The following is a 12,947-nucleotide window of genomic DNA, read 5'->3' as shown; positions in this document are numbered from 1 at the left end:
CAGGAAATATAGCCTGAACAGGACAAGCATGAGGGTATCTGCCCTCATAGATGCTGCCTGGCACAGGTATGTCCCTATCGTCTACTCCTGCTCCCTTTGCAGGCATCACTAATCAATAAAGACATTCTTATCCTAGAGTCTGCTGCTGCTGCTGCTGCTGCTAAATCGCTTCAGTTGTGTCTGACTCTGTGCGACCCCATAGCCAGCAGCCCACCACGCTCCCCCGTCCCTGGGATTCTCCAGGCAAGAACACTGGAGTGGGTTGCCATTTCCTCCTCCACATCCTAGAGCCTAGATCTCCTCTATTCAGTGCTCCATTACTGGATCAGAGCCGGCAGGGGAGTTGAAATTGATTTGCCATCCCTGGCTCTATGTTAATGACCAGGCAGACTATTAAATTGGAAGATGAAAATGATTAAATAAAGTTCAAACTTTTTATTTGCTAACCAGTTACATGATTTTGAGTCTCTTTCCAGCGACTCTTCGCCAAGATAAAATATTGAAAGGTTGAATAAGATTGGGACAGGATTTTGTCAAGTAATGATTGGGAAAATTTCTGTGTTGAGAAGGCATCAGGAACCACAGTCCGCTTAAGGAGTCACATTCCCTTCGTTCAAGGTTATTAAGGGATATTTTCAGGGACAACTTGACGAGTTTGTGGTTAAAAGGCCATAGCACCACAATCATGCTCGAGAAAGTCAAAGAGGTTTGTGTGGAAAAGAACTGTATCTGGGAAGAAAATGAATCCCCATCAGTGCAAGTCAACAGAGATGTGGCTACTTGGCCAGAGGATGTCATGATGATGCCATTTCAAAACAAATCTTGCCCGAGGGCTTTTCGTACCAGGGACCCAAGTGGCTGAAAGGTGTACCCCACGGACAGAAGCTGATGTGTGATTTTCAAAGCTGAAGACTCGAGGAAAGACGCTGCCCATGTCACGGGAGTGGCAAGTGAAGGGGCCCAGCAGAGGAATCATCAGCGAACACACACAAGCACTTGCACAAGGAAGTCAGCCTTAAAATATGCGCAAGGGCTGAAAAGCATGAGGCAGGCCTGAGACAGCAGTGGTCATGTAAAGAGCATGAGTATTCCTGTCACTTTTATATCCAACCTTCTCCAACCTGTCTGGTAAAAACAGGAAAGGAATTTCACTTCCACTGCTAGCTATAGGCTGCAGTTGAGGGAGGCACTGAAATTTAACTTGAATCAGCTCAGAATTTTTCAATATTACCTAGGAAAGGAAATTTACATTCCTTGAGATTGTACTCATTACTTAAAGTTTTCACAGGCCTTTCTATTCTCTACATCACCATACGAGTTGTACAAATGTCCTTGTTGTTCTGCCAAGGGCAGAGGGTGGACTGTAAGTACCAGCTAGGTTTAATGGGACAGTTGGAAACAAAAGTAAAATTTCTTCTGGAGTTTATTCTTTCATTCACTCATCCATCCATTCATCCAGAATGTACTGATATATTGTTGTTCAGTCGCTAAATTGTGTCTGACTCTTTGCGACCCCATGGACTGCAGCACGTCAGGTTTCCCTGTCCTTCACCATCTCCTGGAGTTTGCTTAAACTCATTTCCATCGACTCAGTGATGCCATCCAACCATCTCATCCATTATCGACCCCTTTTCCTCTTGCCCTCAATCCCAGCATCAGGGTCTTTTCCAGTGAGTCAGCTCTTCACACCATGTGGGCAAAGTATTGGAGCTTCAGCATCAGTCCTTCTAATAAATATTCAGGGTTAATTTCCTTTAGGATTGACTGGTTTGATCTCCTTGCAGTCCAAGGGACTCTCATGAGTCTTCTCCAGCATCACAGTTCAAAAGCATCAATTCTTTGGCACTCAGCCTTCTTTATAGTGATATATTTTACCACTTCTACTTATGATAATTAACCTCTTACCCACTGGTTTAAGTTAGTTTAGCAAGAACATTATTGCTTTCATACTCTGCGCCAGACGTAGTCCCAGTTTCTATATCAGATAAAATAGACTCGCTGTCTTTGAGGAGCTTATCATATCATCTAAAGAGCTGTGAAAAAAGAGACATGGAAATTTGTGATTTAAACTTTTATAATGCCTAGGATATGAATTTATAATTTCAGTGAAATACGTCAAGAGCTCTGGTAAAGATACACATTATTACCTCTTTCTTTTTAATTTCTAATTCCTGCATACTTTCTAATAAAAACAGAGCATTTGACATGAGACAACTTTTTTTATTTGTTTATTTTTGTCTATGTTAGATCTTCTGGAGAAGGCAATGGCACCCCACTCCAGTCCTCTTGCCTGGAGAATCCCAGGGACGGGGAACCTGGTGGGCTCCCATCTATGGGGTCACACAGAGTCGGAATCGACTGAAGCGACTTAGCAGCAGCAGCAGCAGCATGTTGGATCTTCACTGACGTGTGGGCCTTACCCTACCTGTGGCGAGCGGGGGCTACTCTCTCGTTGCAGTGCACTGGCTTCTCACTGTGGTGGCGTCTCTTGTGGAAAATGAACTCCAGGGCATGAGCGCTTCAGTAGTTGTGGGCACATGGGCTCAGTGGTTGCAACTCCCGGGTCTAGAGCACAGGCTTAATAGTGGCCGCACATGGGCTGAGTTGCTCCACGGCACGTGGGATCTTCCCGGATCAGGGATCGAACCCATGACTCCTGCACTGGCAGGTGGATTCTTTACCACTGAACCGCAGGGGAAGCCTGAGACAAGAGCTTTTCAGTAAAGGTTACACATAATATTAACAGTGGGGTACCAGACAGATTGTAAATGCTGTTGTTGTGTGTGTTAATTGCAAAATATGGACGTTAATCCTGAAGAAATATGTGTTAATAATGTATATTGAATATACTGATTAAAATTGTCTGATTAATCCAACAGTAAGTGCTCTGGAGGCATTTTATTGCGCTTTTAAAGAGTTATTATCTACTAGAATCTTTTTAATTTCTCAAATGCTCCTAATATATTATTTACCACTTGCTGATTTTTAAAATCATGAGACTAATGTCATTTGGATGCTTAAAAATATATAGCTAAAGTGATAAAATAATAAATCTTTCTTCTTCCAATAATCTATCTTACCTTTCTAACCCTACTTTGTAGTTAGCTGTTATACACAAATAAATCCCTGGAGACATTGTAATACTACGAGGCTTGGTTTCAAAGTGTACATTCATACAGAATTTCCTTTGCTTAGCACTTAGAGTTGGAATTATGAGCATAATATATACATATTAAAACCTAATTCAGGAAAGGAGAGTAGGTCAGCCCTCTATGGTAGAAGATAAATAGAATTCAAGTGCTCAAAGCTAGAGCATTCAAGGAAATAGACACTTATTTGTTATGGGGCAAGAAGAATTAGGCCTCAGCAGGACATGAACCTAGAATTTCCAGATGTACAAGCTGAATTCAGAAAAAGCACAGGAAACAGAGATCAAATTGCCAACATCCATTGGACCATAAAGAAAGCAAGGAAATTTCAGAAAATGACTACTTCTGCTTCACTGAGTATGCTAAAGCCTTTCATGGTGTGGATCACAACAAACTGGAAAATTCTTAAAGAGATGGAAATACAAGACCACCTTACTTGTCTCCTGAGAAACCTGTATGCAGATCAAGAAGCAACAGTTAGAACCTTACATGGAACAACTGACTGGTTCAAAACTGAGACAGGAGTACAGCAAGGTTGTACATTATCACTCTTGTTTATTTAACTGCTATGTAGAGTACATCATGTGAAATGCTGGGCTGGATAAATCTCAAGCTGGAATCAAGATTGCTGGGGGAAATATTAATAACCTCAGATATGCAGATGATACCACTCCAATGGCAGAAAGCAAAGAGGAACTAAAGAGCTTCTTGGTGAGGCTGAAAGAAAGTGAAAAAGCTGGCTTGGAACTCAACATTCACAAAATTAATATCATGGCATCCAGTCCCATCACTTCATGGTAAATAGAAGAGGAAATAGTAGAAACTGACCAATTTTATTTTCTTGGGCTCCAAAATCACTGCAGATGGTGATGTAGCCATGAAATTAAAAGATGCTTGCTCCTTGGAAGAAAAGCTATGACCAACCCAGACAGTGTATTAAAAAGCACAGACATCACTTTGCTGACAAAGGTCCCTACAATCAAAGCTATGGTTTTTCCAGTAGTCATGTACAGACATGAGAGTTGGACCATAAAGAAGGCTGAGTGCCAAAGAACTGATGCCTTTGAATTGTGGTGCTGGAGAAGACTCTTGAGAGTCCCCCTGGACAGCAAGGAAATCAAACCAGTCAATCCTAAAGGAATCAACCCTGAATATTTATTGAAAGGACTGATGCTGAAGCAGAAGCTCCAGTGCTTTGGCCATCTGATGCAAAGAGCCAACTCATTGGGAAAAAAAAACCCTGATGCTGGGAAAGATTGAGGGCAAAAGAAGAAGGGGGCGGCAGAGGATGAAATGGTTGCATAGTATCACTGACTCAATGAACATGAGTTTGAGCAAACTCTGGGGGATAGTAAAGGATAGGGAAGCCTGGCATGCTGCAGTTTATGGGGTCACAAAGAGTGAGACCTGAGCTAGTGACCGAACAACAAGAAGGAGAATTAAGAACATAAGATATTCACAGAACTTGGCTTCTACTAAACAACAAGCATTTTATAGAATACAGTAATGCATGTTATCAGTTTCATGTGTAAAATTAAGAGATTTTAGATAGAACGAGCCCACAGGAACTAAACAGCACACACAGATTTTTGAAGACCAAGATGACTGTACTCACAGAGCATATGCAACAGGGGGTTTGCAGTTGCTGTGGATGAGATGCTGTGCGGCTGTGTTTCAGTGTCAATAACACTGGGTGGTGCATAGTACAATATGTCTGCTGCATATTGACATATCTTTGTCCTTTGTCACTTTCCATTTTTCATTCCTTTCATTCCCCCAAGGAAATACTCTAGAACCGGGGACTCTCAAAGATAATTGTATATCTCAGGTTGGCATGAGGAACACAGAGAAGGAAGTGAAGCATAAGAATGGACATTAGAGCAAGTAGGATCCTAGTGTAAACTATAGGAAAGTGGAATCATACTCTTTTTAAATTTTTAAATTTATTTTTGGCTGTGCTCGGTCTTCATTGCTGCGCATGGGCTTTCTCTAGTCGCGGCAAGCAGTGGCTTCTCTCTAGTTGCGATGTGCGGGCTTTTCATTGTGGTGGCTTCTCCCGTTGCTAGCATGTTCTCTAGGCTGTGCACAGGTTTAAGTAGCTGCGGCTTGTGGGCTTAGGTGCTCCGCAGTATCTGGAGTCTTCCCAGACCAGGTATTGACCCTGTGTCCCCTGCACTGGCAGGCGAATTCTTAACCACTGGACCACCAGGGAAGTTCGAATCATAGTCTTTATAGACATGTTTCAGGGACATTCTGAAGTTCTGTTTTTAGGAGCTCTTGTGGTATTTCTCAGGTCTGACCAAACTTGGGTCCTCTGGACCAAGAGGGCAACTCTTCCGAGGGATGGTCTATGTATGGCTTTTGTGTACCTGTGAACTGCGGTGTTGAGAAGACCCTTGGATTGAAAGGAGATTCAACCAGTCCATCCTAAAGGAGATCAGCCCTGGGATTTCTTTGGAAGGAATGATACTAAAGCTGAAACTCCAGTACTTTGGCCACCTCATGCGAAGCGTTGACTCATTGGAAAAGACTCTGATGCTGGGAGGGATTGGGGGCAGGAGGAGAAGGGGACGACAGAGGATGAGATGGCTGGATGGCATCACTGACTCGATGGACGTGAGTCTGAGTGAACTCCGGGAGTTGGTGATGGACAGGGAGGCCTGGCGTGCTGCGATTCATGGGGTCGCAAAGAGTCGGCCACGACTGAGCGACTGAACTGAACTGTCTTTCTTATGCAGGTGTCTAAAAGCACTGGTTTGTTGACAACCTGGATCTTACAGTCACTGTTGTCATTTCCCCAGCAATGGAGGAAAATATGACTTCACTTGACCCCTGTTATCCAGACCTTCAAGCCTCCTCTTTCTATGAGATATTTCTAACACAGCTTATGAATTGAAAGCTGAACAAACATTATTAAGTGGCTCCTAAATGGTTTTTAGGTAAAGTAGATCATAAAAATTCAATTCCACTCTTCCTCACCTGACCCTAAAATACTTGATTTTTGTTTATTTTTGTCAGTAGTTTCTTATTCTATACAATATTTAAGCAAAGGACTGTAAAAAGAAATGTAGAATTAGTTGTAGAGATAAAGACCATTGCTGTAGTATCTTGGTGGGTTGGGAGTTTGGGTGTGAAGGGCTAATCCGATAGGTAGAATTTTGTTGTTGTTATTTAGTCACTAAGTCGTGTCTGAGTCTTTGAGACCCCATGGATTGTAGCCCACCAGGCTCCTCTGTTCATGGGATTTCCTAGGCAAGAATACTGGAGTAGGTTGCCATTTCCTCTTAGAATTTTGTTCAGTTCAGTTCAGTTACTCAGTCGTGTCCGACTCTTTGTGACCCCGTGAATCGCAGCACACCAGGCCTCCCTGTCCATCACCAACTCCCGGAGTTCACCCAGACTCATGTCCATTGAGTCAGTGATGCCATCCAGCCATCTCATCCTCTGTCGTCCCCTTCTCCTCCTGCCCCCAATCCCTCCCAGCATCAGAGTCTTTTCCAATGAGTCAGAATTTTGTTAGATGGTATCAGATATATCACAAATGTGAACCTATCCCTCGAAATGCCAGTTTTATATAGAAAAGTGGCTAATTTTTGTTGAGATTCAGTTCCGTCTCTAATTTTGGTGCATTTCAACAATGAATCTTTTGTTATATGTGCATACATAAACTTGTCATCTGAATAGCATTCCAATACTAAGGCTGTGGAAATATGCTTAGAACATAGAGACGTATTTTTAGAGAAAGTGTTCACTCTCCCTGTCTGTTTAAATCATTCATTTGAAAGCATTTTTGTAGATTTTCTGAGTATGAAGGATGTTAGCTAGAAATCTAAATTACATTCCAGTGTCTTTGGAGTGTACCTGCCTTTCATACACCATCATCACTGCAAAAGAGGTAATTCTTGTTGCCTCATTTGTAACTCTGTCATATAAATTTTAAAGTTTCACAAATCGGCCATGATGGCTAATATACTATTAACATGGCTACACGTCTCTGTGGTTAGTTTACATGCTTAATTAACCACATTTCATTTTCTTTCTGGCTTTCATAGCAGCTTCTCTTAATTTTAAATCAAGATTTATAAAAGAGAATGTTTCCTGAGGACTCTCCAATTCTCCTATCTTTAAAGAAATTCCTTCTCACAGGACCCCAATTAGTCAACGTTGAAGCCAAGAGAAGGAAATGCTGCCCCTGATGTAGAAGGTGAATGCTGACGGGGACTCAAAAGCAAAACTTTTGAAGTATGCTTCTGTCACTGACCGTGTGGCCTGTGGGACTGTACTTCATCTTTCCTGCCTTCATTTCACTTGTCAGTTAAAAAGGGCATAATATTTATATCCACAGTGTCTTGTAAGTCACTCATTTTTCAATTTGCCTAATGAACACTTTGTTCATATTGAAGCGAGCCTGTACTATGAACAAATGATAGGCCACAATGAAAAACTCCCTTCCTTCGCGAGAGCCCCCGGGACAGCTCCATTTCCTGTTCAGCGTCACATACCTTCGCAGATGGATGAGCCCAAAGTATTTGCTGACTCAGCGGAAAGGACAAAGCCTGAAGTTTCAGTCTACCTGTGTTAAACGCCTACTCTCTAGTACTTGTGCGTGTGTTCTCAGTCACATCCGACTCTTTGCCGCCCCATGGACTGTCGCCTGGAAGGCTCCTCTGCCCATGGAATTTTCCAGGCAAGAATACTAGCATGGGGTGCCGTTTCCTACTCCAGGGAATCTTCCCAACCCAGGGGTCAAACCTGTGTCTTTAGCGTCTCTTGCGTTGGCAGGTGGATTCTTTACCACTAATGCCGCCTGGGCAGTCCCCTCTAGTACCTACTAGAATAAAATCTGGGAACACTTGGGGAAGAATAAAATCTTGTTTTTACTGAGAGCCAAAAGTTTTATGTTCCAGGACACTATTGTTCCGTACCCATAACCAGAGAAATAAGATATTGGGTGTAACTCACTTGGCTTTCACATGTTCTTAGAACCACATGTGAACAGCCTTTGGCCAGGCCACATCTCTTGGGCTGCACTCCTCTGAACAGACCTTGCCAAGCGAACGCACGCCAGAGCAGCACTTGGCTGAGTGGTCCTCACCAGCAGAGGAGAGACCTGGTTACCAGAAGGGCTCCACTGTGGCTCCCAGTTAGTGAGGAGTGATGGGGCTGGAGGCACTGGCCTAGCCACTGCTTGCTGGTTTTCAACATTTTCCTCACAATGTGCCATGTCAGCTAAACCTGTGAGGGTACATAACATAGCCTCAAGCATACCCCTGTTTCCTAATTTGGTTTTAGAAGGGAAACACGGTGTAGTGGTATTTCTCATTAGGTAATAGTATAACACTTAGCAATTTGATTGAGAAAATGGGATTGTTTTGTAGTCCAGTGGGCTCCAAATTCTCCTCAGATCTTTATTGCTTGGTCCTTATTAATTCAATAAGCAACCTGTATCATTAATATAGAAGACAAATAGGTTCCATAAGTGAAGTTCAAAAAAACTGAAGTGATAATAATATAACTGAGAACAGAGTTTCATTTATTTTTTATCAACGGCAGATTGTGTTTTTGGTAACTTCCATGCAAACAAACCAATATGGTCTTCTTCTGAAGGTGGTAATTGAGATGACAAAATTGTGGTGTCTCCATTGACTGTGCTACCATGGAAACATGTGTGTGTGTGTGTGTGTGTGTGTGTGTGGGTGGGTGGGTGGGTGTTTAGTCACTAAGTCACGTCTGACTCTTTGTGACCCCATGGGCTATAGCCCACCAGGCTTCTCTGTCCATGGGATTTCCCAGGCAAGCATACTGGAGTGGTTTGCCATTTCCTCCTCCAGGGAATCTTCCTGATGCACGGATCAAATTGAGGGCCAGAGTAGTTTAATTATACCAAGAGTTACTATTGGAGTAAGCAAGCACAGACACGAAGAACCTTCTGCAGTACTTCTCACCACACCCTTTGCCCCCAAACACTGTTTCCGCTTTGGGGAAAAAAATCACTTTTCTACAATAGCAGTTAATTAAATAACATCTGTCCCATTAAACAACTGTAGATTGAATAAAAACTACATTAACAGAAAAAAGCCTCTGAAGAATAACTCTTTGGCATCCTTTTCTTTGCGAAGGACTCTGGGAGCCATGCCAGGAAAATACAATAAAATTTCCTAGCCTAATAGTTGTGTCCTTCCTTCCCTACTCTGTGTCTCCATTGTCTATGCCATTAAAAAAAAAACCCAAAAAACTTTATTATCTTACTAGAAATTTGAGGGCCTTTCTTTAGTTTCTTTGAAACTTGCCTTGTATTTTCTGTGCTGTGGTTCTGTTTCAGTGGGAAGATATTATAACCTCTTCATAAGACCATCATCTCTCTTTGTAGCAGATTTCCCACATTTTCAGTGATCTGTATTTTCCAGATACGGATGCAAACACTTCATCTCTGTACTTCATGGGGCTCTTATACCAGCCTTGCTACACTTCGCATGGTCTCTTCCTTGCTCTGAATCTCATAGCATAAGGAGGCAGGGCCATTTCTAAAATCAATTCCTGGCAGGAGAGAAAGGCCCTCCATGCATCAGGAAACCATTTCAAAGGTTAACAGTATATCCAAGGGCATTAATTAAACTTCTTTCTTAAATGAAGGCTCAGTGCTCTCAAAAGGTGGAGTGCATGAGGGGACAAGTCCAAAGCTATAGCTTCCTTCAGAAAAAAGAAATGAAGCTTTTCACAGACAACGCCTATTAAGCACGTTCACCTCCCGATTGTTAGATATAACAAATAAGAGGGAGAGAGACTGCGGAACAGCCCTTAACTCAGGGAACAGAGGGCGCCTTCTATATTCTCTGTCGCACTATGGTCTTGTCTCTAATTCAGAAAGCCCTGAAGATGGTGATAATTAAGCAAATGATTGATACCAAACCAGGGATGAATTTTTAGGTGCATTTAACATCAATTTTCTTCAGTGAGAGTATCTGTTTATTCCGTTTAGCATTGATCCCCGCATAGGAGATTAAAAATGACATAGCCTGTGTTAAACAGTTTAAAAGAATTGGAGAATTTTCTTTCTGAGGCTTTGACTGATGAGATCCTTTGCCAACTTATGAACAGAGAAAAATGGGGAAAAATTACAGAATAACTATCACAGTCACTTTAGTTTGGGCGTTTTCATCTTTACATCTGCTATCAGCATTTGACAAAATGATGTCAAGGGCAAGGAAATAAACAGCCTAACTTTTGTTGTCACGTGGGTACTAAGCCATATCAAGATGAAGTGCAGGCATTAGAAAATCGTAAGGGAACTTTGGGCACACAGACAGCCAGAGAGGCTTATCCAGTCACCAGGCAGTACAGTATCTCATATTTCTTAGATGTGAGTGAGTGGCATGTCAGAGATTAGGTAGAAAGTACATGATGCAGAATGAAAAATCCGCTTAAAATATGTCAGAAAATTTCAAAAGATTGTTTCATTCAAAATTTTCATTTTTGTATTAAAATGATTCAACCTACTTTTAAGTAGAGACATACCATGCTCAGATGCTCAGTCGTGTCTGACTTTTTTGCAGCCCCATGGATCCTTCTCCAGGGGATCTTCCTGACCCAGGAATGGAACCCATGTCTCTGGCATCGGCAGGGTTCTTTACCACTGAGCCACCTGGGAGGCCCAGTGGAGACATGATAGCTGCTAATGTTCCATGAGAAGACTGACATGAGAGGACAGTCGATCCCAAGTCTCAGGCTCAGGCTTTTATTTTCAGTGTCAGGAGAACACTTTTCAAGCACCCATTCCCAGTGCCTGTCCATTTCCCTTTTTCCCTCTGGACTCATCTTGTCTCTGTCTCAGTGGCTCACATCCCCTTACAAACACAAAAAGTTGGGGGGCAAAATAGAGGAAGAGAATGGAGTGGGCTATTTTCAAGGTTGAGGGTGTCAGGGGTGGCCAAACCTGGATGATAGCTAAGTAAATGAAGTCCAGAAGGAAGCACGGGAGGGTCTGAGCTTGGCCAGGCACAGGTGATAGCATCGTGGAGAATTCAAAGCTCCAGAGGCCAGGCTACCGCGTGAGGGGCAGACAAGTCGGGAGAAGATGGAAAGTAGCTCCCGAGACTCAGAGACTTGCTTGGTTCCATCCTGAGTGTGTTTTCTGACTGAGATGGGATTGGCTTAGAGGATATTCCTGCAGTAGTGGGAAGTGTCTGTTCTAAAATGAATCAGGGAAATCCCAGCCCAAGGAGAAAGAGAGATGGAGGACCATGCAGGATACTGGTGTTCATAATCCAGAGGAGAGACTAGAATTGTGGAATATATTGTAGAAACATGAAAGTCAGATGAGGGATCCAAGAATCCAGAATTGGAATACATGAAAATAAAAATCCCGCAAAGGAGATCAGGAGAAGGAAGAGACACATAAATAACACTATGAGTGAAAAGAGGTCCCTCCTCTAAAGAGAAATTAAAAAGATAATAGCAACACTATCAACAACTATATTCTTATGATTCTGAAATCTGAGTTGAAATGGCCAAATTCCTGAGAAAATGTGTAGAAGAGATCTAAAGAGAATTAAAAGCTTGAAGAATTCTGTAAGTATTAAAATAATTAAATTAGTCTTCAAAAAACAGAAAAGTAATAAAAATCTTCAATTAAAGCTGCAGAATCAGGTGATTATATAGGTGATTTCTACCAAATGTTCAAAATGTAGAGTATCCTTAATTTAATTTTTAATTTAACAAACTCTTCTTAATCATCAGAAAAAGAGGGAATATCCAACTCATTTTATATCAAAAACCAAAAAAGCCATGTAAAAGGAAAATGTGCAGATCAATTTTACTTTATAATATAGGTGTAAAAATTCTAAAAATAATTTATATTCAAACACTAGAAAATCAAATCCAATGTGTATTAAAAAAGAAAATGTACCCAGACGAGACTGGGTTTATTTACAGCCAGCAAAGAGGATTTATATTAAAAAAATATAATTCCCATTAATAAACATTTAGATGGTAAATAAAATTAACATTGAGCTTTAACATATTAGAGGCTCAGAGAAATCTTTTCATAGAAAAACCTATTTAAATTTGTTCAACTAGGATTTTTTTCAGATTTTCCTTGAACACTTAATTATCGTTCTCCTTGTTCGTTCCCTAAGTCGTGTCTGACTCTTAGCGACCCTATGAACTGCAGCATGCCACGCTTCACTGTCCTTCACTATCTCCCTGTGTTTGCTTAAACTCATGTCCATTTTGAGTCAGTGATGCTCTCCAATCATCTCATCCTCTGCCGTCCCCTTCTCCTCTTGCCCTCAATCTTTCCCAGCATTAATTAGGGTCTTTTCCAATGAGTCAGCTCTTTGCATCAGGTGGCCAAAGTATTGGAACTTCAGCTTCAGCATCAGTCCTTCCAATGAATATTCAGGACATGAAGAATTACTTAAGCATTTGTTACGGAATATTTAAGCTGTAAATATATAAAAAATGTTTGAGTCTCTCCAGATAGATTCTATATATGTAATTTTTCTTTTAGAACATCATGGTGTGATGCATTAGAAGTGACTTGGGGCAAGAGGCATGAGGAAGGAAACTGTGACCCTTTCATTACTAAATGAGCTAAGGACTCTTTGACTTGTTTGCATCCCATCTTTCTAAAATACAAAATTATAATCTTTATCATTTATTTCACCTCCCTAGAGTTTTGAGCTCTCTAGATTAGAAAAATATATATTTTTAACTCTGAACAATTCATGCACATTTTGTATTTGTGATACTTTAATAAAACTCACCAACTAAAATTTCTTCTATCACTTTTGATAAATT

At 41.4% G+C, this 12,947-nt stretch overlaps 1 long non-coding RNA gene across 1 annotated transcript in view; it reads left to right on the top strand.

Moving 5' to 3' along the window:
* LOC102390278 overlaps positions 1–12,947 on the top strand; it is a 131,037-nt gene that overhangs the window by 91,963 nt on the left and 26,127 nt on the right. The window lies entirely within an intron of this gene.

The sequence above is a fragment of the Bubalus bubalis genome, chromosome 1, assembly GCF_019923935.1.
Source record: "Bubalus bubalis isolate 160015118507 breed Murrah chromosome 1, NDDB_SH_1, whole genome shotgun sequence".
Taxonomy (NCBI): Eukaryota; Metazoa; Chordata; class Mammalia; order Artiodactyla; family Bovidae; genus Bubalus; species Bubalus bubalis.
This window is presented reverse-complemented; position numbering and strand designations above follow the sequence as displayed.